The sequence below is a fragment of the Thalassophryne amazonica genome, chromosome 2 (assembly GCF_902500255.1).
Source record: "Thalassophryne amazonica chromosome 2, fThaAma1.1, whole genome shotgun sequence".
NCBI classification, from domain to species: domain Eukaryota; kingdom Metazoa; phylum Chordata; class Actinopteri; order Batrachoidiformes; family Batrachoididae; genus Thalassophryne; species Thalassophryne amazonica.
In genome coordinates this window covers 50,532,550-50,557,974 of record NC_047104.1, presented here as the reverse complement: position 1 = coordinate 50,557,974, position 25,425 = coordinate 50,532,550, and the positions used below count along the sequence as shown (strand labels likewise).

Sequence of the window (25,425 nt, the reverse complement as noted above, 5' to 3'; positions counted from 1 at the left end):
TAAGATCCATCACCACTCCAAAGCTCTCCTGGCTCATTTCCCTGTCCCCAAGCGGAGATTTGAATACATTGGTGTGGGCCTTGCAGGACTCTTGCCGTCCTCCTGGGTTTTCACACACCTGCGCTGCCCCTAAGTGAGGCAACCCTCATGGCATCGGTCCCTGGGTCCCTCGATTGCAGGCGGCTGTTCCACTGACGGGTGCAACAACGGCTGAAACAGCCCGAACATTCATCGGCACCACTGCTGCGGAATTCCTCCCTGCCCACAGTGCCACAGCCCATGCTTTTCAAGTACGTGCACCGCCACCAGGTGAGGCAACCCTCTTGTCACTGACCCCTGGGTCACCCGATTCGGTACCCCATCTCACCTCTTTTCTGACAGCGGCTCGCAGTTTACGTCCAAGCTGTGGAATGCAATTACAGACAGCCTGCGTGTGAAGCTCCACAGGACTACAGCATATCACCTCCAGGCTAATGGGACTGTTATATAAGCTGCTCTTATATAACCATCATTGGCTTCAAGCTTGAAGTGTTTAAGGCATGTCCCAACTAAAATTAAAGACAATTAAGATGATAGTTCATTCAACTTACACATGGTAACAAAGTCATCCATTGAAGAGGAATATATTTTTAGCACTGTAACGTAGTGTTATAAAGCATTAGCGTTATCACATTTCCTATTCAAACATGACATCACTGTTATAACATTACAGCAAACACATATGTGCTAAGGCTAATGAAATCGTCACCATTAATGCTAGTGTTTACAGCTAAGTAATTAGCTCACAACAGACGTTAATGTTAGTGGCTAACTAGCCGTTTAGCTTACCAAGACTATTCTTGCTTCGTCAGAATCAGCCACAATGTGTTTCCTCCTCAGATGCTCCTGCATCGCCGTTGTACTGCCATGGAAGGAAAGTTCTGCCTTGCAGATTTTCCATTGCATGTTCTTTTCTTTAATTTGGGTAAAATGCTCCCAAACTACTGAGCTTCATTGCCAGCAAGCCATGATATTGTTTGGGCATAACTTTTCCAGTGACATCGGGGCTGATCCAGCTTGCCACTACTCCGCATGTGCGTCAAGGACAGAAAGGCAGCTGAAGATACAGCAGCAGTTTTGAGAGAAAAACAGAGCTTAAAAAAAATTAACTAGACCGCGACTATTTTGATAGTCAACATAATCGTGACTAGTCGACTAATCGTGGCAGCCCTAACTGACTGCCCACATTATATAGAGGAAGTGACAAGATCCACTTTCTGTGTTTGTGTTGCAGTCATCTGCTGTCTAATCGACATTGGTTGCTATCATAATGAAACACACACGTCTAAACAGTCACATGACTGCTGTCAAGTGTCTGAATGCTGCAACTACACAGCTCTGCCTCATGGGATATGGATTATAATCAAAGCTAGTGTGTTTGTATGTATTCATATATTATAAAATGACAAGGTGTGTTATCAGGTGACAGCTTCAGCCATTACAAAAAACATGCATACATACATGTGCATCAAAAAAATGTCCAAATTCAATGTGCACAGCGAAAGGTCACATCCAGAAGTCACAAATGGGTTGTGTAATAAACAAAGACAAATGATGTGGAGAGACCAAGCAGCAGCTGACATGCTGCCTTGCAAATACACGTGAGACTCCTGCACGTGACGCACTCGCATGTTCTACGCAACGTGCAGTGCATTTCAAACATGAAGCATCATCTGAGCATTCTTTTTTGGAGGTCATTTTACAGGTCTGTTTGGGCTTTTTTGTGTGTGTCAGGGTGGAAGGGGAGCATGCTGTCACTCAGCTGTGAGCAGCAGGAGGAGAGTCATCACAGATCTCCCAGCCTAAGCTCACATGACATAAAAGGTCGCAGACATAACGAAACAGTCAGAATCCCATCTGAGCGTTCCAACAAAAAATGATTTGCCAAATACAATCTTAATCACCTTTCAAACTACCTACAATAAGGCTAAAAATCTATTTGGAAAAAACACAAACTTCATGTGACTTTACACAGCATGGAATCAGATTCAACTCAGACAGGCACACGTCTGGACTTTACTGGTGTCATGGTCCTGCCCTTGATGTGCTTTCTGTTATGACTTTTTCATTGATCTTTGCTTTCTTGTTCTGTACATCTGTATTTGCATTCCTGCCATGTTCATGTTTTCATTGGTTTTGTTTTCTGTTCATCATTCATGTATTGTGTAGTTTTGTCTTAGTAGCTGTTTTGCCACATTTTTTTCATTAATTGTTACCTTAGTTTTCACTTCAGTCTTGGTTTTGTTCTGTTTATTTAATTTCTTGTATTATGCTTTAGTCTGGCCTTTTCTGTGAAGTTTACTTTTGTCTCTGCTTTTGTTTTCAGTTTATCACTTAGTCTTCTGTTTAGTCATTTTAGGCATTATCTGTTATTCTGTCGTCTGTGGGTTTGTTTGCCATTTTGCTCTTGTTAGTTTTTATCCTCTAGCCATGGTCAGTTCCGGTCTAGTTTTGTCTTAGTCTTTTATATTCTGGCTGGTCTGTCCACTTTAACATGTACTAGTTTTTGGGGTCATTTCTTTCCGTTTGCATGTCATGATGTTTAGTTGTTTTTTCTGTTTTCTTTCATCTCTGTCTCATTGCACTTGTCTCTGCATTTTGTTATTTCTGTTTTTTCTTCATCAGAATTACCTTTTGGTTTTTGCTGTTCAGTATTTTTGCACTAAGTGACGTCCACCTGAACTTTTCTGTTTCTTCTGTTTGCCACGCCCTCTTCCTGGTTCTTCCAACACACCTGTTCTCACTTTCCTCATTTCCACTTTGGTTATTTAAACTCTGTCTTCACTCAAGCCCCGCCAGTTCGTTGATTTTCACAGTCCTCGTACCAGCCTTTTCATAGCTCTGCCTTGTTTTGCCGTGTACTGACCCAGCTCTGTTTTATGACCTCGTCTTGCTGCTGCCCACGTACTTTGTCTGCTTGTGTTAAAGACCTGAGCCTGCCTTTTTGACGACGCCCTGGCCTGCCGACTATCTGTACCTCTGCATCCATGACTGCTTAACTGTGTACCGAATCCAAGCTCATTTTTTGACCGATAAAGCCTTTCAATTTCAATTCCATTGTCTGAGTTTTTGCATTTGGGTCCCACAACCTTTGGTGCCACATCACCCCGAGTTCCTGACAACTGGCAGCCTGAACAAGGAAGACCAGAGTGTCAAATGTTATATAAAATAGGTTGTAATTAGTATGTCTGCAAACGAGAATGGTCCTTTGATGTTACAGAAATGAAGTGCCAGCATTACAGGGAACATATTCCATGATGGCCATTCTCAAACACATTCACTGTTATCTTTGGAAAACACAGACAATAGAGACCACACCTGGAATGGCCAAGGACTGTAAGGGCTTTGAAGATTGAAAAATCCCTTTAGTCCTGTAATACTGTGACCTGCAGATAACAGACTTGACCTGTGTGTCTGTGGGCATCTTTTGTTACACTGCTACTCCACCACACCCTCAAATGTCAACTGCATCCTGTGGCGCAGTCACTGAAAGACGCAACCCTATTATGTCTACACATCACTCTTTTTCTGTGACAAGTATTCACGGAAAAGGAGGTGATAAAAACAGAACAAAATGACAGGTTCAAACAGAAAAACAAAGGCTCATTGTGTTTGCCCAAGAAACAATTTTTGCAAATGCAACATCCAATGCATGTTTCCAAATGCATACAATATGCAAACATTTATTTTTAAAACATGTCACAACTCCATTGTGTGTGAATACTGTGCACACATGCACACACACCAGGCATGTCTAAGACAATTCTAATACAATTACATTTTACACAAATCTCACAGAGATTTCAGACCATAAAATATCAAACTATGGCAAACTATTAAAACAGTGTCACATTTAATGTGTTACTCCGCGCCGTCTGTGCGTGTTGCTGTGCAGATGTCAATAATGGCACTGCCAGCTGAGAACAAGAGGTTGCCAACCACCATTAAACACGAAGAAGAAAAAAACTGGAGGAGCAACAACACCAAAATAGATAAATTTAAGATACCATACAAAAGTAGTGATGTGGATTCTGCTCACAGAATTTCCAGTGTGGCATGAAGACGCTGTTGCCACGGTAAGCTTTGAGGAGTTGACCACACCCTTTGTCTGCGTAACATTTTTACCGAACTATCCAATCAAATCCACTTTATTTATATAGCACATTTAAACAACAGAACAGTTTCCAAAGTGCTGCACATAAAATAATTATACAAACTATACAAAACAATAAACCAACTCAGATACTAATAAATAAACATAAAAACAATAAAACAATAAATAAATAAAACACTGGGCCAAAGACAACAGAGGACCATACAACTCATGCAGAGCTAAAAGCCAGAGAATAAAAGTGGGTCTTTAGACGAGACTTAAAACACTCCACTGTGGGGGCTGTTCGAACGTGGAGAGGCAGAGTGTTCCAGAGTCTGGGCCCAGCCACAGAGAAGGCCCTGTTCCCCCTGGTCTTAAGTCTAGTCCTCGGCACCACAAGCTGGAGCTGGCCCTCAGACCTCAGAGCGTGCACTGGGGAGTAAATTTGGAGGAGGTCTACAATATATTGTGGGGCCAGTCCGTTAAGGCTTTAAAAACAAATAATAAAATTTAAAAATCAATTCTAAATTAACAGGGAGCCAGTGCAAAGACGCGAGAATGGTGTAATATGTTTTTGTTTTTGCTCCAGTTAGAGGCGTGCAGCAGCGTTCTTGACTAACTGCAATCTGTGAAGTGTATTTTGATTAATTCCAAAAAAAAAGTGAATTGCAGTAGTCCAGGCGTGAAGAAATAAAAGCATGCATGACGTGCTCCAAGTCAGAAAAGCATAAAATTGATTTAATTTTGGTTAAAAGACGAAGCTGATAAAAGCTGGATTTAACAACCGCCTTGACCTGCCTATCCAGTTTAAAATCAGAGTCCATAATGACGCCAAGGTTGGTGGCTGTGGGCTTCATGTGTTGACTGAGAGGGCCCAGGTCTAATCGAGCTGTGGAACCAACACTGGGCCCAAACACAATCACCTCGGTTTTGTTCTCATTTAAGCTAAGAAAATTTTGAGCCAACCAAGCCTTGACGTCTTCCAGGCACACAAGCAAGGGTGTCAGGGGGCTGCTAGAGTTCGTCTTAATAGGCAAGTAGATTTGAGTATCATCTGCATAAAGATGATAAGACATGCCATGTTTTCTAAACACCTGACCTAAAGGGAGAAGGTACAGGGTAAAGAGAACAGGCCCAAGAATAGAACCCTGGGGGACTCCACAGTTCAGAGGAACAGAGGACGGGGTGGACTCCCCAGCCTGACAGTAAATGAACGGCCTGTAAGGTAAGAGTGGAACCAGTCCAAGGCTGTCCCCGACACCCACACAGTTCTCAAGAAGGGATAAAAGAGTTGTATGGTCGACTGTGTCGAAGGCAGCCGTCAAGTCCAAAAGCACCAAAACAGCAGAGTCACCAGAATCAGTGATTAAAAACAGGTCATTAAAAACCTTTAAAAGTGCAGACTCAGTGCTGTGAAACAATTTATAACCTGACTGAAAACTGTCTAAAATGTTGTTCGTTTCTAAAAACTCTTGTAGTTGTGCAAGAACAGCTTTTTCCAAAATCTTTGAAATAAAACGAAGCTTAGATATGGGCCTATAATTAGAAATAACAGAGTTATCAAGATTCTATCAAGAACTATATTATGCGGATTAATATGTAGCCTTCAGTGGTGGACACGGATCTGTGCAAAACGTTGGAAATGGATTAGAATGGGAATAACCCCCTTGTGTCTGATAATTTGTGGACGTTAAAGATGAATTACGGTCGTAAATAGCAGTTAAAAAAAAAAAAAAACACTCCTTTTTACCGGCAAAACTCAATTTGCGACCGTAAAATCCATTTTACGGTCATCCAATTAACCCTCTCTGCCTCAAATTAATTTTTAGTAACAGGAAAAATCAGATATTTAGCTGTTGCAAATCTGCAGCGCCTGCCTTGAGAGGGTTAAACGCCCGCAAATCATCAGACACAATAGGAGTATTCCCTAAATAAAGAAAATGCTTAAAATGGCCAGGGGTCAAGAGGGCCCTGGTTGGGATGAAGCTTATTGCACCAGCATGCAAAGCCCCCACAAGCTGAAGGGTTTTAGCCATAATGCTCCCCAGAGCCATTTTCTGCAGTGAATTGCAGGGAGAGAGAGGGAGGATGGAGGCAAGTGTTTAGACGCTGGACAAAATCTATTTTCATATGCCAGTAACTTCTGTGCCATGTGAGAGGGTCTTCTCCAAAACTGGAGAGCTCATAACAAAGAAGAGGAACAGACTTAAGCCTAACACCACTCACTCATCTTCAACTGCTTATCTGGGATCGGGTAGCAGGGGCAACAGCTCTAGCAGGGGACCCCAGACTTCCCTTTCACGGGCCACATTGACCACCTCTGACTGGGGGATCCTGAGGCGTTCCCAGGCCAGTGTGGAGATATAACCTCTCCACCTAGTCCTGGATCTTCCCCGGGGTCTCCTCCTAGATGAGCATGCCTGGAACTCCTCCCTAGGGAGGCGCCTAGGGGGCATCCTTACCAGATGCTCGAACCACCTCAGGTGGCTCCTTTCAACGCGAAGGAGCAGTGGCTCTACTAGGAGCTTAACACCAATGAAATGATATTTTTTTCAAATGAAAACCTTTGAAGCCCCAAATCCCCTTCATTTTGTACAACTATGGTCACAACAGTTGTTAGTTGCACAAGCATTTCACAATTTATATCTCTATTACATATAGCTTTTCATACATGTCAACCTATACGGATTGTCCGTAAATTATATGTATTTTTCCGAGTTTCAGAGTCATACGGACGAACAAATAAAGTCTTATGGATATTCAGGGTTTTCTGTTGTAAATGTATTTTTTTTTACTGTTGTTTTTGTCAACTACGGACTTTCGGCCAGCCATCCACTATCTTTGTACTCCTCGTAGAAGCCGTGTGATGACGTGCGCAATGTGAGCGTCCAATCGGAATTGGTTCATCATCACATGGTTTTCCAATATCCAATCGTAGGGCAGAGCAGTCTCAGATGGTAGGGCCAAAGATTGTTAGGAGCAGTGATATGTTACTCTGTGAGTTCTTGTTTCTGTAAAAATAAAACAGCTGTGTGACACTATATTCACGGATATATCAAGTTTGTACAAAATACCTACAATGTACTTGTAGACATTGATTTTATTGACAGCAAGCAATTTTACTGTGGAGCAAGAGGATTTAACTGTGGAAGACTTCCACCATAAAAGAGCCCATGGAGATGCCTGGTGTTAGTAATTAATATATGGACAAAACACCAGTTATGCAATACCGCTATGCGATTGTGTGTACTGTAATAAAACTGATTTTGGTGTGATTTGGAGGTTATAAGGATTTTGTGTTGATTTTATGGATTTTATCACTTAGTTATACAGGTGGACCCTCAAAGGGGTTGACATGTATGGTATTTTATATTGGCACAATATAAAATGCTACACTCAACAAAAATATAAATGCAACACTTTTGGTTTTGCTCCCATTTTGTATGAGATGAACTCAAAGATCTAAAACTTTTTCCACATACACTATATCACCATTTCCCTCAAATATTGTTCACAAACCAGTCTAAATCTGTGATAGTGAGCACTTCTCCTTTGCTGAGATAATCCATCCCACCTCACAGGTGTGCCATATGAAGATGCTGATTAGACACCATGATTAGTGCACAGGTGTGCCTTAGACTGCCCACAATAAAAGGCCACTCTGAAAGGTGCAGTTTTATCACACAGCACAATGCCACAGATGTCGCAAGATTTGAGGGAGCGTGCAATTGGCATGCTGACAGCAGGAATGTCAACAAGAGCTGTTGCTCGTGTATTGAATGTTCATTTCTCTACCATAAGCCATCTCCAAAGGCGTTTCAGAGAATTTGGCAGTACATTCAACCAGCCTCACAACCGCAGACCACGTGTAACCACACCAGCCCAGGACCTCCACATCCAGCATGTTCACCTCCAAGATCGTCTGAGACCAGCCACTCGGACAGCTGCTGAAACAATCGGTTTGCAAAACCAAAGAATTTCTGCACAAACTGTCAGAAACCGTCTCAGGGAAGCTCATCTGCATGCTCGTCGTCCTCACAGGGGTCTCGACCTGACTCCAGTTCATCGTCGTAACCGACTTGAGTGGGCAAATGCTCACATTCGCTGGCGTTTGGCACGTTGGAGAGGTGTTCTCTTCACGGATGAATCCCGGTTCACACTGTTCAGGGCAGATGTCAGACAGCGTGTGTGGCGTCGTGTGGGTGAGCGGTTTTCTGATGTTAATGTTGTGGATCGAGTGGCCCATGGTGGCGGTGGGGTTATGGTATGGGCAGGCGTCTGTTATGGACGAAGAACACAGGTGTATTTTATTGATGGCATTTTGAATGCACAGAGATACCGTGACGAGATCCTGAGGCCCATTGTTGTGCCATACATCCAAGAACATCACCTCATGTTGCAGCAGGATAATGCACGGCCCCATGTTGCAAGGATCTGTACACAATTCTTGGAAGCTGAAAATGTCCCAGTTCTTGCATGGCCGGCATACTCACCGGACATGTCACCCATTGAGCATGTTTGGGATGCTCTGGACCGGCGTATACGTCAACGTGTACCAGTTCCTGCCAATATCCAGCAACTTCGCACAGCCATTGAAGAGAAGTGGACCAACATTCCACAGGCCACAATTGACAACCTGATCAACTCTATGCGAAGGAGATGTGTTGCACTGCATGAGGCAAATGGTGGTCACACCAGATAATGACTGGTATCCGCCCCCCCATAAAACAAAACTGCACCTTTCAGAGTGGCCTTTTATTGTGGACAGTCTAAGGCACACCTGTGCACTAATCATGGTGTCTAATCAGCATCTTGATATGGCACACCTGTGAGGTGGGATGGATTATCTCAGCAAAGGAGAAGTGCTCACTATCAGATTTAGACTGGTTTGTGAACAATATTTGAGGGAAATGGTGATATTGTGTATGTGGAAAAAGTTTTAGATCTTTGAGTTCATCTCACACAAAATGGGAGCAAAACCAAAAGTGTTGCATTTATATTTTTGTTGAGTGTACGTTAAAGATTGGCCAGCAGATGTCGCCATATTAAATTGTATCAAATGCTTCGAAACACTGAACCATTTAAACATAATTGCTTCATATTGATTCAGTGGTTCAAAACACTTTGGTTTCTCCGTCACTAACAATTAGCAATAAAGTACATCAGTGACTAGGGCTGCCACGAATATTCAACTAACCATGATTGCATTGACTAACAAAATCGTCTGCAACTAGGTTAATAATAAACTTTTGTTTTAGGCTTTGTTTTTCTCTGAAAGCTACCACTGTACCTTTCTCTGCCTTTCTGTCCTTGATGCACATGTGCAGTAGTGGTAATCGGGGTCAGCCACGATGTCACCAGAAAAGTTATGCCCAAACAATATCATGACTAGCTGGCAATGGAGTTCAAAAGTTTGCATACATTTTGCATAAATAAAGGTTAAATAAAAAATAAAAATAACATAAGATGGAATTTGATACCAATATTCAGTTCTGATGAATGAGATAAATGATAAATTGTCATGATATATTTGGCATGGGAGAAAACCTAGGATAAAATTTCAAACTCTTCAATTGACAAAGAAGAGGAGCTGACTTGCTCTCCCCACCCTTAAGGATTATTATAGAGCAGCACAGCTAAGAATCCTCTCTTGTTGGTGCAAATCTGTCTACCAAGCCAGATGGACAGAAATTTAAGAGAACATCTCTGGGGATGTTCCAATTTGGGTGCGGTGTAAGCTATAAGGGATGGGCTCATCAGGGCCTTTCATCATACTGTACTTTTTTGATCAAGGTACAATGAATGACTTTCAGACAGTTAAGAGACGTCATGGGTTTAAAAGGGAACAGAAATGCTTTTTGAGAATTTGTGCATTCCTTGGTAAAAATTGTTATTCATACACTTGCAGAATGTTTGAGCGCAATGTAGACAATATTATTTGAATCAAATTTGCTGCTAAACTGACATGTCAATCGCCACTGGGTGAAGTCAGTGGAGGGCACTTCCGGTTGACGTCACTGGTTGGGATCTCCTCTGCTGGGGACGAGTGCAGTTTACTGAGCTCGCTCATTGACGTTCTATTAGTCTCGTCAAGAAACAGGTGGAATATGCCAGAAAGCTGCACATGTTAGCAAAGCCACAAATGGAGGAACAAAGGAGACAATATTTCCTTCCGTAAGTAAGTGGGTTTGGTTATTCTTGTCACTCTGTGTGACATTTGGTTGATAAACAGGTGTATGTTTCCTGCCCATGCCTGTGTCGTCCGTGTTCTCGGACGACACTTACACGCACCACTCACACAGAGATGTGCACACACACACACGCCACTGACTTCATGAAAGAAACTCGGTCAATAAAGGATAATTATGTGTGTGTGTGTATACACACACACACACAGACACACACAGACACACACACACACAGTGGTGGGCACAGATAACCAAAAAATTAACTTCAATAACAGATAATCAGATAACTGAGAAGTTATCTTTGATAAAGCTAAACCGATACCACCCAAAAACGTATCAGAAGTTACAGATAACCAATAAATTCCAGTATTGTCTCTGGTACACTTGTAACTACTAGCAAGCTTTGAGTTTTAACACCACGATCGCTTCTGGTAGCATCAAAAGCGACAACAGACCCAAACAATGAGTCAGCACTTCTGTCTTTGAACATCCTGCCCCCTGCTGGAAGCTCTTGTTTAGTACATGGCTTCCAGCAAAGAAGCAAGCTGAGAGGAGCCATGAAGCTCAACTCTCTACTCAATCACAACGGTCCGTCAGGCGGAGGTCTTGGAAAATAAAGCAGTGCTGAGTTATGGTTTGGTGTATAAATAAAATGAATACTGATAGAATAACTCCATTAATGTCAATTCTGTCATTTGTACAAAGTTAAAATATAACATATATCTTTTAATGTTGAATAATGCACTAATTCTGAAGTTTTGTAACCAACACAGACAGATAGCAAAGGATTCTGGGTAAGATGTGCCTCCGCTAACACTGATTTGGTTGACTCATTCATTATGTAAACCAACACGTTAATTTGAGGTGTGTTGTGTGTTGGTGTTTACAGATAAATGTGCTTTTGTAAAATATTCAATTTTTTTATTTGTAAAAAAAAAAAAAAAAAAAAAAAGGCATTTTCAAGAAAAAAAAGCCAAGTTGTAATTAGATAACCGTCTGATATAACTGGTGTCAAAAATAAATAGAACACTGCCGTGATCTACTGTTGCCAGACATTCAGTACTTAAGCTAGGTTTACACTGTCTGAGTTTTGGCACTTTTTCAGGTGATTTCTCATTCATGCGAGATTTTTTTGGATCGCACCGAGTTTCAGGTTAATTGCGCGTCCTGCAGCATTTAGTATACATAGAGTAACGAGCTGCGTTTAACATCTCACGACCGCCTCCTGATCGGCGATCGTATGGTCAGATGAAAATCAAACCTGTTTGATATACTGGTCGGCCGTCGTGAGGGTATCCCGCTGCTGATACCCTACCCTTTTTTTTTTTTTTTTTTGCCAGCTTGCACTCGGTGGAGACGGACGCATTTTTCTCTTCTCCCTCCCTCCTTATCTTTCCTGCTTCTGTGGCATGTTGTCTGTGAGGCTGCAGCTTTGCTCTTCTGGAAAATGACAAAAATGGATCTGTTAAAGTGGTCTCTGAATGCAATTGACACTATTTTTTCCACAAGACATTCGGGGGCGGAGGACCCGACCTGTCCTGCCAGGACGCATGTGATGGGTTACGTGATGGACTCGTGGAGGAGATGGCAGGTCATGTGCCTTTACACGCTTTCTGTGGAGGACGTCGAAGATGTGTATATATTTGGCTTGGTGGTGACCGGCTTTCTGCTGTGTGGAGCGGGCATGGCGCTGGTTTACCGGAGAATTAAGAAAGTGGAGGCAGCATTAATTGGGCCGTCCAGGCTGCCCCACATGATTGATTCGATTGGGAAGGCAGTGGCTGCGCAGTCGGCGGGTGTTAACCGCACGCTGGAAAACATCTCGGGCAGGATTGCAGCTCTGGAAACCCGCTCTGACCTTCAGTAAAGACCACATCCTACATTCAGATGTATTGAGAGCCACTCTGTTCTCAGAACTGTGGAATCTTTCAGGTGTCTGCTAATCTGGATATCCATTTGGCTTCCCCAAACACAGCTGCACTTCAAGGCCGCTGTGATAAAAAACCTACTCAAGAAGATCAACACTTAAGCCTCGCTCCCTGGTCATCCCCCTCCCCTCAGCTTCTCCAGCTCTGACGTTGACTGTGGACAGTGGACTGCTCAGGGCTGAGCCCCTCCCCCTTCCAGGATTGTCGGACAAGGCCGTTGACAGCACCTAATAGGCTGCCTCTGGAGTGTTCTGATAAACTGGACCTTCAAATCTCGGTTGTCGTCCTGCGTCTTTGTTTGTCTGTGTGATTATTGTTTTTCTGTGCTGATGGGGTTTTTTTTTCCTCATTGCTGCTGTGTAACGCAGCGGCTATGAGGGTTTTTTTCTCTTTCTGCCCTCGTGTGTGCTTTTTATATGTGTTTATGTACCGGGCCGGCCTATGTGTGTTGTGTGTGTCATTTGTTATGGGTCGGTCTTGGTTTGCTCAGCCCTGCTGTTGACCAAGGCAGGGATGTACATCTGGAGCTGGTCCCCGGGCGCCTAATGGCGACTTCTGCTCCTAATTGGCAATTAGGATGGGTTAAATGCAGTAGACACATTTCATTGTGCAGGGAACATGTTCTTTTGTGCATATGACAATAAAATTCTTTTGAATCCTTGAATCCTTTTGAATCCTTGAATCCTTTGAAGCGCTACAAGCGTCCAACCTCTTGCACTGTGCCTGTGCAAACACCGCAGAGCTGTCTTGTAATGTTTTTTCTAAACTTTGATGTCTCCCATCGAGAGTTTTTGTAAAAAATAAGAAATGTAAATTAAATGTGAAAAAAAAGCTTCTGTTTACGTTTTGCTTCTGGAAACACGAGTACGGCGTGTGGTTTTTGAACGTACGTGTGCGAGAACATAAATCGTGCGCTCTCAACTTTTACACCATGCGGTTCTGTCGTACAGTTTGAGCTGGAATCGAGTACAGTGATTGAAAACATCAGCCCAGCTTCAGGGCGAATACTGCCATGAACACTACTGGCCAGTAGATGGTAGTAGAGACCGTGAAAACCTGCCAAAACAAAATTCCAGATAATCCGTGTCTGCTACATTTAAGATGCATGGAATTTAATAAACGCAAACACAATAACAACATCTATTAACCCACAGAATATATTCACGAGAGTTTTAGGCACTAGAGTTTAATGCTGTTGTCCGTGGAGCCTGATCAGAGTGTCTGAAATGCATTTCTCCTGTCGTGAACGTACTGAGATTACCCTATCCTACCCATAATGCACTTGGCACAGCATGTCCACACTAAAACCTTAAAAAATAGTGCATTACTTTAAAACTAAAACATATATCTGATATTTTCACTTTATAAAACTTCAGATGTGACATTAATTTAAATAACTTGTCTGAAATTAGTTTGGTTAAAAATGTATGCCTCTGGATGACTTGGGTGATATTGCCCGCATATCAGTATGGTGTTAAAAGAAATGAGGGGGTTTTTTTGGTGACCAGTTCTCCTTTGACTGCAGAGAATAGAGTGGTTTCTTCTAGAAGCAGCTCTCCTCTGTTTGCAGAGGGTAGAACTACACATCTGCTATAAAACATTTAACATGCTGGTGCTCAACTGATTTTAAATTTTATAAATGTTTGTAGCTGTTCAGCTTTGCTTACCACGTTAACGGTATAAAAATTATCGGACAAAAATTTAGGTTTTTAAAGTTATCTGAAAAGATAATCCGATAATGAAAACATTATCTTCGATAATTATCGGTTATCAGAACTGTGCCCACCACTATATATATATATATGTATGTATGTGTGTGTGTGTGTGTGTGTGTTCTGTAATGGTTTTAGGAGTCGCGCTATGCTGAAAGCAGCAGCAGCTCGATTCAGCCCAGTAGCACAGGTTAACAGCGCAACACTAATATTTCAGAATATGTGGGTGTCCGAGTACGTTTAACACTTTCCTGACATGACTTAGTGTTAATTAATTTTACTGGTTCAATATCCAGGTCAGAATGGCATTTTAACATGTTATTTTGCGAGTGTTTTTCTGAGTGAGTTCAGTCGCAAATCCCCATTGAAAATGCATTAACATCCAGGAACTTTGTCAATATTTTGCCTGGTTTGGAGGTGTCATGTCGCTGTCCATGAAGGGAAGTTCAAGTTTAGCGGGCAGCATTGGGAGCACGTACTCTAGTAGTCATATATAACTTCTTTGTTGGTGCCTCTGGCAGGGAATCTCAGAACGAGGTTCATCTTCCCCCAACCAGTGATGTCACCCGCCTGACCTGTATAAATGGCGGCAGCCGGTCGATGTCAAAGCCTCTCAGACTACGACTAAAGCAAGGTTTTCTGTAGATGTTTTATGGTCTTTAGTGGTTCTTGAAAACGGACCGTTACGCTGTTATAGTAAAATATTACACTGCAGTTGGGCTGTTACATTGTTTTTGAGGGTGTGTAACAGGAAAATGATCATTTCTCTATGTTGATTGTGGATCCGCTGGTTCTGATTTAGAAGCAGCGCATCCACAATTTATTCATCACCTACTTTACTTTACTTTTTTTTTTTACTTTACTTTAGATTAATTTCTGATTACTCTACATTTTGAAGTAAAAAAAAAAAAAAAAAAAAGAACACCAAAGAAGGCAATTTATAAGCCCATAAAGCAAAAGCTTCAGCAGGGTCGAAGCCTAAGCAGTCCCCGAACCCCCGGCTCAGGTGTTTTTTTTCCATCCCATTATGCTGAGAAAAAAAAATATGTTGCTGAGACCCCTGCTCTGAATTACAAAAAAAAAACAAAAAAAAAACTATCAACTGGGATGAACGTTTTGGAGGGCTCTTAAACTCTAAAGCCACAAATATTAGAAATAAGAAACTGTTTGGAATACTGAGTGCAGCAGCGAGAAAAGCAATTACAAAGAAATGGCTTAAACCAGATACCCCATCTATTCAGGAGCGGTATAATATTACATATGGATATTTATGTAATGGAACGAATTACCTTTTCTTTGAGGTATCAGGTCAGTGAATTTGAGGAAATTTGGATGAAGAGGATAACGTAGAGTTCCCCGAAATGCCCGACTTATGTTTAATTAAAATAAATAAAAACATAGGGCACTTTTTCTTTTTATTTGGATATGATAACACCCCACGTTCTGTTCTAACTTAAGTTGTAATATGATGTGTAGTGACAGTTTATGAAAGAAAGCGGAAAAAAGCATGGATCAGATGTAAAAATGAATGTAACTCATAACTGTATGATTCTCATAATGACCCTAAATAAAGAAAAAAAAAAAGTTAAAATTTAATAAATAAAAATACACCATACCAATCTACCCTATTTTTAATGTTACCAGAAAAAAATTTCCACAACACCAAAAGGCCATACACCATTCATTTCCTGCCACTTCCAGGTTCATGTCTCGGTGGCCACAGACCAAGCAGCTCAACCCACATTTCACCATCCCTTGCCATGTCCCGAGGCATTCCCAAGGTACCTGGGAAATATAATACCTCCAATGTGTTCTGGGTCTGGGCATATGAGTGTGTCGTGGCCCCCCAAACAACAAGAATGGCATGAGAGTGTGTCACCAAGGCAATCATCATGTCACACCTGACAGCTGTATTATCGCAACTCAAAGCTGGAGAATACATATCGTCCCATGTAGAACATACAGCCCTCTACAAGCCATCACAATGCACATGTGTTGGCCGGCTCTCATGACATGGTGAAAAATAAAAACATATCACCTTTGGAACGCGTTCAGCTGCGCCTCAGAGCACACTGCAGACACCATCAGCCAGGCTGCCCCATGTGAAAATATCCACCTGATCATGTGAACGACCAGCTAGTGAGACAAATGTCACATCCACCACGTGAAGCAGTTTTCTTCGGGGCATGGACTGGCCCGAGACAGCTGGACTCGCGGACCTTCCGTGTGCCTGGCTGATGTGAGCACATCATTTCATTCATGTCAGGTCATAAAGTCCTTGTTTACTTCCATGTGCATGGTTCATGAACAAGAAGGAACAGAAGGATGATGATTCTTGTATTGTCTGTTCTTTATAACAGGAATTAAATACTTTAAACAGAAAACAAAATCCATTTGTTTCCCCAATTCCAACACAGACCGTCAAGTCAGCAAGCATCAATTAAACATCATTGCTAGTAACACGATTGTCTTACATTTAAACAGTACATTCATTGTTCTTATAATGTTCTGTGCCATCTCATTATTTTGTCCATACACACTTTCTTTGATTTATGAACATTTGTGCAACATTTAATTGCTTCCGCTGCTGTGTGAGCGTGATGTGGTATCACACCTCTCAAGTGGTCACACTGTGTTCATGCGCGTGCACGAAAAGTCACTGCTGGATCGTATGGCATCCGTACACAGCTGTCCGACCATCTGTCCCTCATGACTGCGGCTGGAATTTTTTGGGTGTTTTCTGGAATTTTTGGGCTGTTTCGGCCTGAATCGCTCAACTTCGTGTTATGTGTTAAGGAGCCATAAGATATTACATCTGTCACACAACATCCAGATAAACAGTGGTTTCTCACCATGCCTTTTTAACAATATAAGCAAGTCAAATTCTTGTTAAGCACCTGAAAATATTGTGTGAATAATTCATAGAAGGAAAGATGATCATTCCTGTATCTGATCCAAAGGTCCACCTACTCAAGAAACAGAATATGACTAGACAGCACAGCTTGAGAAAAATCAGACACCCAATTCCTGCAAAGTTTCTACTGGAATGCAGGAAAGCAACTGTCATACTGACGAATCTAATATCCAATCTATTACAATGATATTAGACTAAAGCTTTCAGAATGAGAGGATTAAAATTCCCTATGTGAATCCATACACCAACTATGATTTCATCACCTTCCATATTTAATTTTTTTTATTAAGATACACTATATTGAATGATACGGAGGAGAAAGCATTAATATCCACTGCTTTAAGTCAAAACTACAAGGGCAGATTTGTCTCCACTCAAACACTAACATTTCATTGCTCCATTGAATCACATAGAACTACTGACGCCCTGGTCTTTACTAGCTTGTATGTTTAGAATAAGGCTCTATATTGATATCAATACAATTATGTGCTTAATACTGCTTATATAAATTTTAGTTTCAGTGCATGGAGTTGGTGTGTAACCCAGCTTTTTAATAGTTTAATGACACTGCTTAATGTGTGTTGTAATTATCTATTGTACATTTTCACTTTTTCTTTCCCTTTATCCTATCCCAAATTGACATCACAACCTAAATGTGTGTTTGATAAGATTCCTAACCCCAAGATCCTCAATCAATTTCATATCTACTGCGTCCCTAAATCAAACTGACCTCATTTTAAAGCTAAAACACCAAACAGATCCAGTTATATGGCTCATCAATTGCACTTACTGCAGACTTGTAGTAATGAATGAGAACTTGTGTATTTATGTGGAAAGTGCTGCCTGATTGACAGGTAAGAAGGTTTTATCTGTGCTTTTATCTCATCATCCTCAGATAAAGACTGTGTGTATTGAGGTGGGGGAGCAAACGTTTTGGGGGTTTTTTCCCCCTCAACTCACTTCAAGCATTAGCTGCTCTCTGGTCCATGTTAACACAATCAGATGCCACACCCAAGGTTTGGGGGAAAAAAAGTGCAAATATATCTCTAAAACTCATCGCAGATATACTGTTTTGTTTCTTACATCACCACCGCATTGTGAGAGACAGAGATGACCTAAACTGTTTTCCCAACTGTGAGCTACTCCAAACGCAGTGGATTAACTGCTCGTCACATCCAGTGCACATATCAAAAATATGGGGACAGGATTACCGTATGCATACTGAATGTCTTATACCGGTACTTTGATAATACTGTGATCTGGTATAGACCCCTAATTTAGGACAAATATTATAGTGGGTTTCAGCTGTATTAATGCTTCCTTGACCATCATAACATGGTCAGTTTACAAACACAAATTTTGGAGGAAATGCTTTGTTAACACAGAAGATGTTACATGATTACACCACTATGATATTGTGAGAACAATTTTCAGATACTTGGATAAAGAAATAAATCACTGTTTAACTGCAATATATTAATCACATTTCAATGGCATTTGCTAACTACTCATTAGGGCTGGAAAATTAACCCTCTGGACTTGTCTGACGCGTCTCTGTGTCAAAGACACAAAACTGAATTGAGCAGGTGTAACATCCAATACACCACAGTCTAAGTCTCCATTTCAATGTGTGGACTTCAAACTATATACCAGGTTTTAAATTCTGTTGATAGGCCTACTATAACTTGAATCATGAATAATAATTTACATGATGCTTTTTCATGAAGAGAAAAAAAAAAAAAAAGACACGACTTCCCCTTTATCAATGGTGGAAAAATGCACGACCTAAACCAATCACAAACCCATGTGAGTTGGTGATTTTGATTGGTTTAGATCCTGGCCAAAAAAGCCACCAAAGGCAGACGAAAGTGCCAACACTGCCTCCAGGTGAACAACAGGAGGAGTGACATTCCTGCTGTTGGAGTGACACTCTTGTGTTGGACAGGAATTGTTTTTTGAGTGGCACAAATAATCTGTGTGGCATCTTATTGTTTTGTAAATAGTTGAACAAAAACACCTAAAGCATTTCCTGCATTTTAATGTAAATAGTTGTATATAACTTTGTTGTTTGCTACATTAAATTTATGTACATTTTGAAAATGATGTCTTGTACAATTTTACTCAATATGGACAGACCTTTCTTCTCACTTAATTTCATATATGCAACACCTGTGACGTGAGCAACCAGTCAGCGCTGCTCCATCAACAGAGTCATGCTACAAGTTTTAAAATTATGACTCCAACACTCTCCCTTGATATAAATGCATAAAGTCCATTTTATTTGCACAGATCAGCAACAGTGAGTGCCACTCGTGTAAGAATCTTGCACCCCTATTCCACGAGGCACTGTTCTCTTACAATCCCCCACGATCCAGAAAAAGTGCAAAAACGGGATGTAGCCACTTACACCGGCTCACCTCCCATCAGGCTAGCTTATAAAGTGCAGACCTGGCAACTGGATGGCTTATAAAGTGCATACCTGGTAACCTGCTCAAAAACTAAAGCAAAGCTGCGCTCAACTGCTTCCTCTGCCACAACCATAGCAATGCCGCTTCTGCTTCAAAATTTTATCCCAATGGAACATAATCAAGTTTCAAGCTCATCAACTCCTCATCAACAAAGTTTTGAGCAAATGGTGTGAATACTTATGTTATTGTTGTCGTCCATTCGGCTGCTCCAGTTTTTCTTCATGGTCACCACAGCGGATACAGCCGGATCCGCACTGGTATTTGGCACAAGTTTTACGCCCGGTGCCCTTCCTGACGCAACTCCAGTGTTACCTGGAGAAACACACACAGCTGCTGGTGTTCCAAAGAAGTCTCCCATCCAAGTACTAACCAGATCCTGCACTCCTTAGGTTTTGAGATCTGGCGGGATCAGGCTGACACATAGCAGACCAGCTGCATGTGTGAATACTTATGGACATGTGATTTCTTAGCTTTTTTATATTTAATAAATTTGCAAAAAAAAAAAAAAAAAAACTTTCATGTTGTCATTATGGGGTGTTGTGAGTAGAACTTTGAGGGGGAAAAATGAATTTACACCATTTTGCAATAATGCTGTAACCTAACAAAATATGGAAAAAGCGAAGTGCTGTGAATACTTTCTGGATGGGCAGCCACCTCTAGATTCCCGGTGGATGTGAACTACTTCTTTATGGATGATGGATGCCACTGTGCTCATTGGGACCTTCAAAGCAGCAGAAATGTTTCTGTACCCTTCCGCAGATTATGCCTCACGACAATCCTGTATCAGAGGTCTACAGACAATTCCTTTGACTTCATGATTGGTTTGTGCTCTGATATATACTGTCAACTATGGGTCCTTTTATGTAGACAGATGTATGCCTTTCCAAAGTATGTCCAGTCAACTGAATTTACCCTAGGTGGACTCCAATTAAGCTATAGAAACATCTCAAGGATGATCGTTTTTTTTACTTAATGTGCAAGAATCGAAAAAGTTCACATTGTCATTCTGAGGTAATGTGTGTAGCATTTTGAGGGGAAAAAATGGATTTCATCCATTTTGGAATAAGGCTGTAACATAACAAAAATGTTGAAAAAGTGAAGCACTGTGAATACTTTCTGGATGCACTGTATATTAATTTTTGTCCTGGTACAAAAAAAAATGCCTTTAGGTGGTGCCGTTTAGTGATGTGTCTTTGATTAGAATTTTAATTATTTAATATATTCACTATAAAAAGTATTATAATTCCACTGCAGTGTAAAAATGATCCATTCCATTCCTCCACCAAACACAGTTTTACAGCCTGATTCAATTCGTAACAAGCGATGCGTCTTGATGGGTCAGTACCTTCCACCAAATTGTTAGTGATGATTTACCATAAAATTCATCAGAGCATGCCATTAACGTGTACACAGATTTTACCGTCATACATAGATTTTATTTCACTATATCAAACCATTTTATTTTAGGCTGTGCTCAGTAACCTTGGACATTTTAAATTTACAAATTCAAAAAAACTGGGACATATCTGAACATATCTTTCATTTAAATTTCAGTGTTGCCAATAATTCTAACCAAAAAAGGTTTTTGTGGTTGGCCACATCTGAATAAATAGGTCTCTGCAAATTAAACACAAATTATAGGGTGTCTCAAAAAATGTACCCAATAAACACCGTATATACCAGATTTTGTGTAACGGATCGCTCAGGAAAGGAGGAGAGCCACCTTAGCTGGCTCTCGAAAGGAGTCAGTTGAGGTGGCTCGGGCATCTTTTTCGGATGCCCTTTGGACGCCTCGCTGGAGAGGTGTTCTGAGCACGTCCCATCGGGAGGAGGCCCCGGGGAAGACCCAAGACACGCTAGAGGGACTACATCTCGCAGCTGGCTTGGGAACGCTTCGGGGTCCCCCCGGAGGAGCTGGGGGAGGTGTGTGCGGATCGGGAGGTCTGGGCGGCTTTGCTTGAACTGCTGCCCCCGCGACCTGACCTTGGATGACGCGGAAGAGAATGGATGGATGGATTTTCGCTCACATCAGCCAAAACGTCCCGTCCCATCACAATGTGCACAAAGTGCACTTATGCACTTTTTCCAGTCTACCTATGTACTTTATGCACTTTTTCCAGTCTACCTATGTACTTTATGCACTTTTTCCAGTCTACCTCATCTGTTATTCTAATTGAGTATGGAGAATATTGTGTATGTATGTGGGGTTTTTGGAGATAGGGGAGGGCAGTGAAGGGAGATGTACGTGCAGGTTTTTCTTTGCATTGTCTTATATTTTAGTACTTTTTTAATTATTTATTTTAGAGCACCAAGAGGATTGCTTTCCAATTTCGTTGTATTTTGTGCAATGACATTAAAGAATTCATTCATTCAATGCATTTTCATTAAAAACCCCTCACATGTACCGGACAGAGCAGTTTGGGAGTGCCCACTAACAGAAGTATGAAATGAAGTTCAGCACTGACACTAGGCCATTCGAGGAAAGTGGGTACCATATTTCCTTGATTAAAAGCCTGAGTGTTGTTTTTCCAAACCATGCTCAGACATGGCGCCTAAACGAGGGGGGCCTTTATTCAAAACCCGCAACTATTAACAAAATGCTGCTTCTTGCCTGCACTGTAATATGGTGTTAAGTTTCACAAAGATATCCATGGGTGTGTTGAGCCAAAGACAACCGCTTTAGATCAGAGCCCTCTGCATGGCTGTGAACCCTCTCTGTAGTCTGGTCAAAATGAAAGGGCTGTGATCGGTCACTTTTACAGTTTCACTCATTCCTCTGTCATATTTTAAAAGCTTTTGTAGTGCGCATGCCGAGTACATTTCAATCATGGATCAAATACAGGCACTTGGCAGAAAAGTCCGTAAATATGACCAACTTCACAACACAGAGTCTAAAAACTACAAAGACGCTCAAATGATGTTGTGTGGCTGGGGTGCCTGGCTGGCTTTTGTTTCTGTTTTCTGTCTTTCCTTCCAGGTGGCATGCGTTCAGGACTGAGTGGCTGATGTGTGGCTGAGTTATCAGGACCTCACCCTGATCACCTGAGGCTTGTCATGTGCAGCTCGTCAGGACTCACAGCTGTGGTGCATCTGTATGGATTGGGGCATGGTTGCATTTAAGTCTGGAGTACACAGTGTGTATTTGCCAGAGACTCGACCTTGTGACCAGACGGGTGAGACTGACGTTTGGAGAACCATCTCATCATTATGGACGCAGAGACCGTACCAGGTTTGATGCCATGGTCTGTGAAAGAGGAGGGGGTGAGGTCTCATGCTCGTCAGCACACTTCCTGAGGTACTTTAGGTTTTGTGACTAACATGAGTACAGTCAGTAGATGTGGTGTCCCTCACACCTTATTATATTGAGCTGTTATGTTAGTCGTTTAATCAGCTTCCACTGCAGTGGAGAATTGAACTGGGTGTTCCATGCCTGCAGGGTGGGAAGCTGATTGGTGATTAAGCCAGGAAGTGTTTGCTGATTATGTACACCTTTGAGTGGTCTCTCTGTGTGTGGAGTGGTGGACTCACATTATGGTTTCTTCTTTCACAGACTCGGTTGGTCGCGGCCACCTGGGGGGTGTCGGCGGGGTCCTTGGGTCCGAACTGTTCTGGCTCCGGACCGTTTGTGCTGCTGGGAGCGCGCCGTTTTTCCACCTCGCCAGACCGCGCACTTATTGGTTATTAATTGAGCACTCACTGTTATGTCATTAAATTCTGTTATCCTTTGAACCGTGCTCTGTTTCCTTTATGCTGGGTCCTGTCAAATGCTGGGTCGGTGCTCCGACCGCGTCCGACACATAACAAAATGACCTACAATTCATGGAGGGAAATTGCACATACCGTTGGTTTGGAGGCTGATGGTTGTTCTCTGATGATGAAAAGTTGATTGAAAGTTCTCCTGCAGCATGCCACGCAGCGTGCCGCGAGCGCTACAGGAGAGACTGGGGCCGTTGTTCCCCCAAAAATTTCTGAAACACTATTGGCCTTTTGAGGGCCAAATTTTGCGAAGTAGTATTAATATGTTGCATAACTACACAATGAGGTAACAGCTCAAAAAACGATTTTAATAACTCTAACCCAAATCGATATCAGATCAAACTGAAATTATGTAATTTATTGATAACTGATTATTATTATTATGATAATTGATTATTGATGCATAATTGATTCTGAAACTTAAGAATCTGAATCAAATCGATTACTGAAATTTGAATCGAAGCCCAGCCCTGTCTGAGGGGGCACATTTTTTTTTTTTTTTTTTTAGGTCAAAAGAATTTTTCAATATTCAATAGCGTCATTGTTATAAGGTGTATTGACACAAAATTCACTGCACACATCTATGGTCTCCAGCTGGCTATACTACAGCACTCAGTTTGGAAAAAGGTCATAATAACGATGCTACTGAAAATTCAGACAATGAAAAATTCTTCAAAATTTTTCACAATTACATTTTTTCCCAACTGATCGCTGTAGTACAATAAGAGGGAGCTCACTGATGTGTGATGTGAACTTGATGGCACCTCAAACCATAAATGTGACATTATTGAGTTTTAAATCAAAGCATTTCCTTTTGCCGTGGTAATCTGTTGACGGCCCCTGAGCTCCGGCCTTGAAGCCGGCTGCACATGACGATCAAAGGACATCTCATTTTGGTGAGATGCCCTGTGCCCCTCCCTGGAGGAATTTCATTCATCCTGGAACACCTTAGGGGAAAATTCACACTTTGTGTGCAATCACAGTGCACAGTCAGCTGTTACAAATCGGCCGATTTTCGATTATGGCAAAATTCAGCAGGAGCGGGGCGGGCAGGAGCAGCTACGGGATGAAGAAAATAGTCCTGCACAGGGCTCTACTTTACACTTCTGGGGTAAAAAAAAAAAAAAAGTGCCCCCTTCAGAGTAATGCAAGGCCCCTCTGCAAATCTGTCTGGCACTGGGCCAGATGGTATATATATATACTATTTTTATTTTAATGTAGGGCAAGGAATAGCTACTCTCCTTCTTCGGCCATGGTTTCACCACAAAAGCGAAAGTCCAGTTAAGTAGAGTGCAAATTATAGCCACATCAATGCATACAACATCTACTGGATGACAGTGTTGCTTTACGTGAATCGCGCTATTTGTTTGTGGATCTGTGCAGTGTTCTATGGTAAGAATGTCTCAAAAATACGTAACTGAGCAAAGCAATGAATATGTGTAATCAGTGAACCACAAATGCTGAATCACACTTCACAAACAGGATTTTCAGCTTTGCAAATCGCTTTTTGTTTTTACAAATGAAAAAAATATATTTACAAATACACATTTATTTGTAAAAACCAACACACAAGTTACAAATCTGAAATTTGTGTTTTTGGATCACAAAACGTGTGCTAATCAAGGAATATTTGTAGATACCCCTCAGGTATTGTAAGTAAGTCCCTTCGGTTGCTCCTTTGTTTGAACTCAGGGTCGCCACAGCAAATCCAAGGTGGATCTGCATGTTGAATTGGCACAATTTTACGCCGGATGCCCTTCCTGCCGCAACTCCACATTACATGGAGAAATGTGGCAGGGGTGGGATTTGAACCCGGAACCTTCTGCATTGAAACCAAGCAAATTAACCACTGTGCATTAGCAGGTATTAATGAGACAAATTTAATGCCATACATACTGACAGTAATAACACTCAAACTCTTTGCCGATAACAAGAAACATTTGGAGGCTCTGATATGTTCCAAAGGATCTGTGAATACTGTCTTCATAGACTGCCAAAACCTTTGCAAATGCCACATACTTTTCCCCTTCAGTCCATTACATTAAGTACAGAGAAAGTAACCACACATTTGCAGAAAGAATTTGATTCTCACAGAATCAATTTTATTTATATAGCGCCAAATCACAACAACAGTTGCCCCAAGGCGCTTTATATTGCAAGGCAAAAGCCATACAATAATTACAGAAAAACCCCAACGGTCAAAACGACCCCCTATGAGCAAGCACTTGGCGACAGTGGGAAGGAAAAACTCCCTTTTAACAGTAAGAAACCTCCAGCAGAACCAGGCTCAGGGAGGGGCAGTCTTCTGCTGGGACTGGTTGGGGCTG

At 41.7% G+C, this 25,425-nt stretch overlaps 1 protein-coding gene and 1 long non-coding RNA gene across 2 annotated transcripts in view; one reads left to right on the top strand and one right to left on the bottom strand.

Annotated features, from left to right (window-relative positions):
- adcy7 (adenylate cyclase 7) overlaps nt 1–25,425 on the bottom strand; it is a 267,502-nt gene that overhangs the window by 187,803 nt on the left and 54,274 nt on the right. The gene's annotated exons all lie outside the window — the stretch shown is intronic.
- Nucleotides 520–24,116, top strand: LOC117524304. Its single transcript, XR_004564748.1, has 4 exons — nt 520–530; nt 12,776–12,778; nt 22,598–22,608; nt 24,000–24,116. It is a non-coding gene; the product is annotated as an uncharacterized LOC117524304 (long non-coding RNA).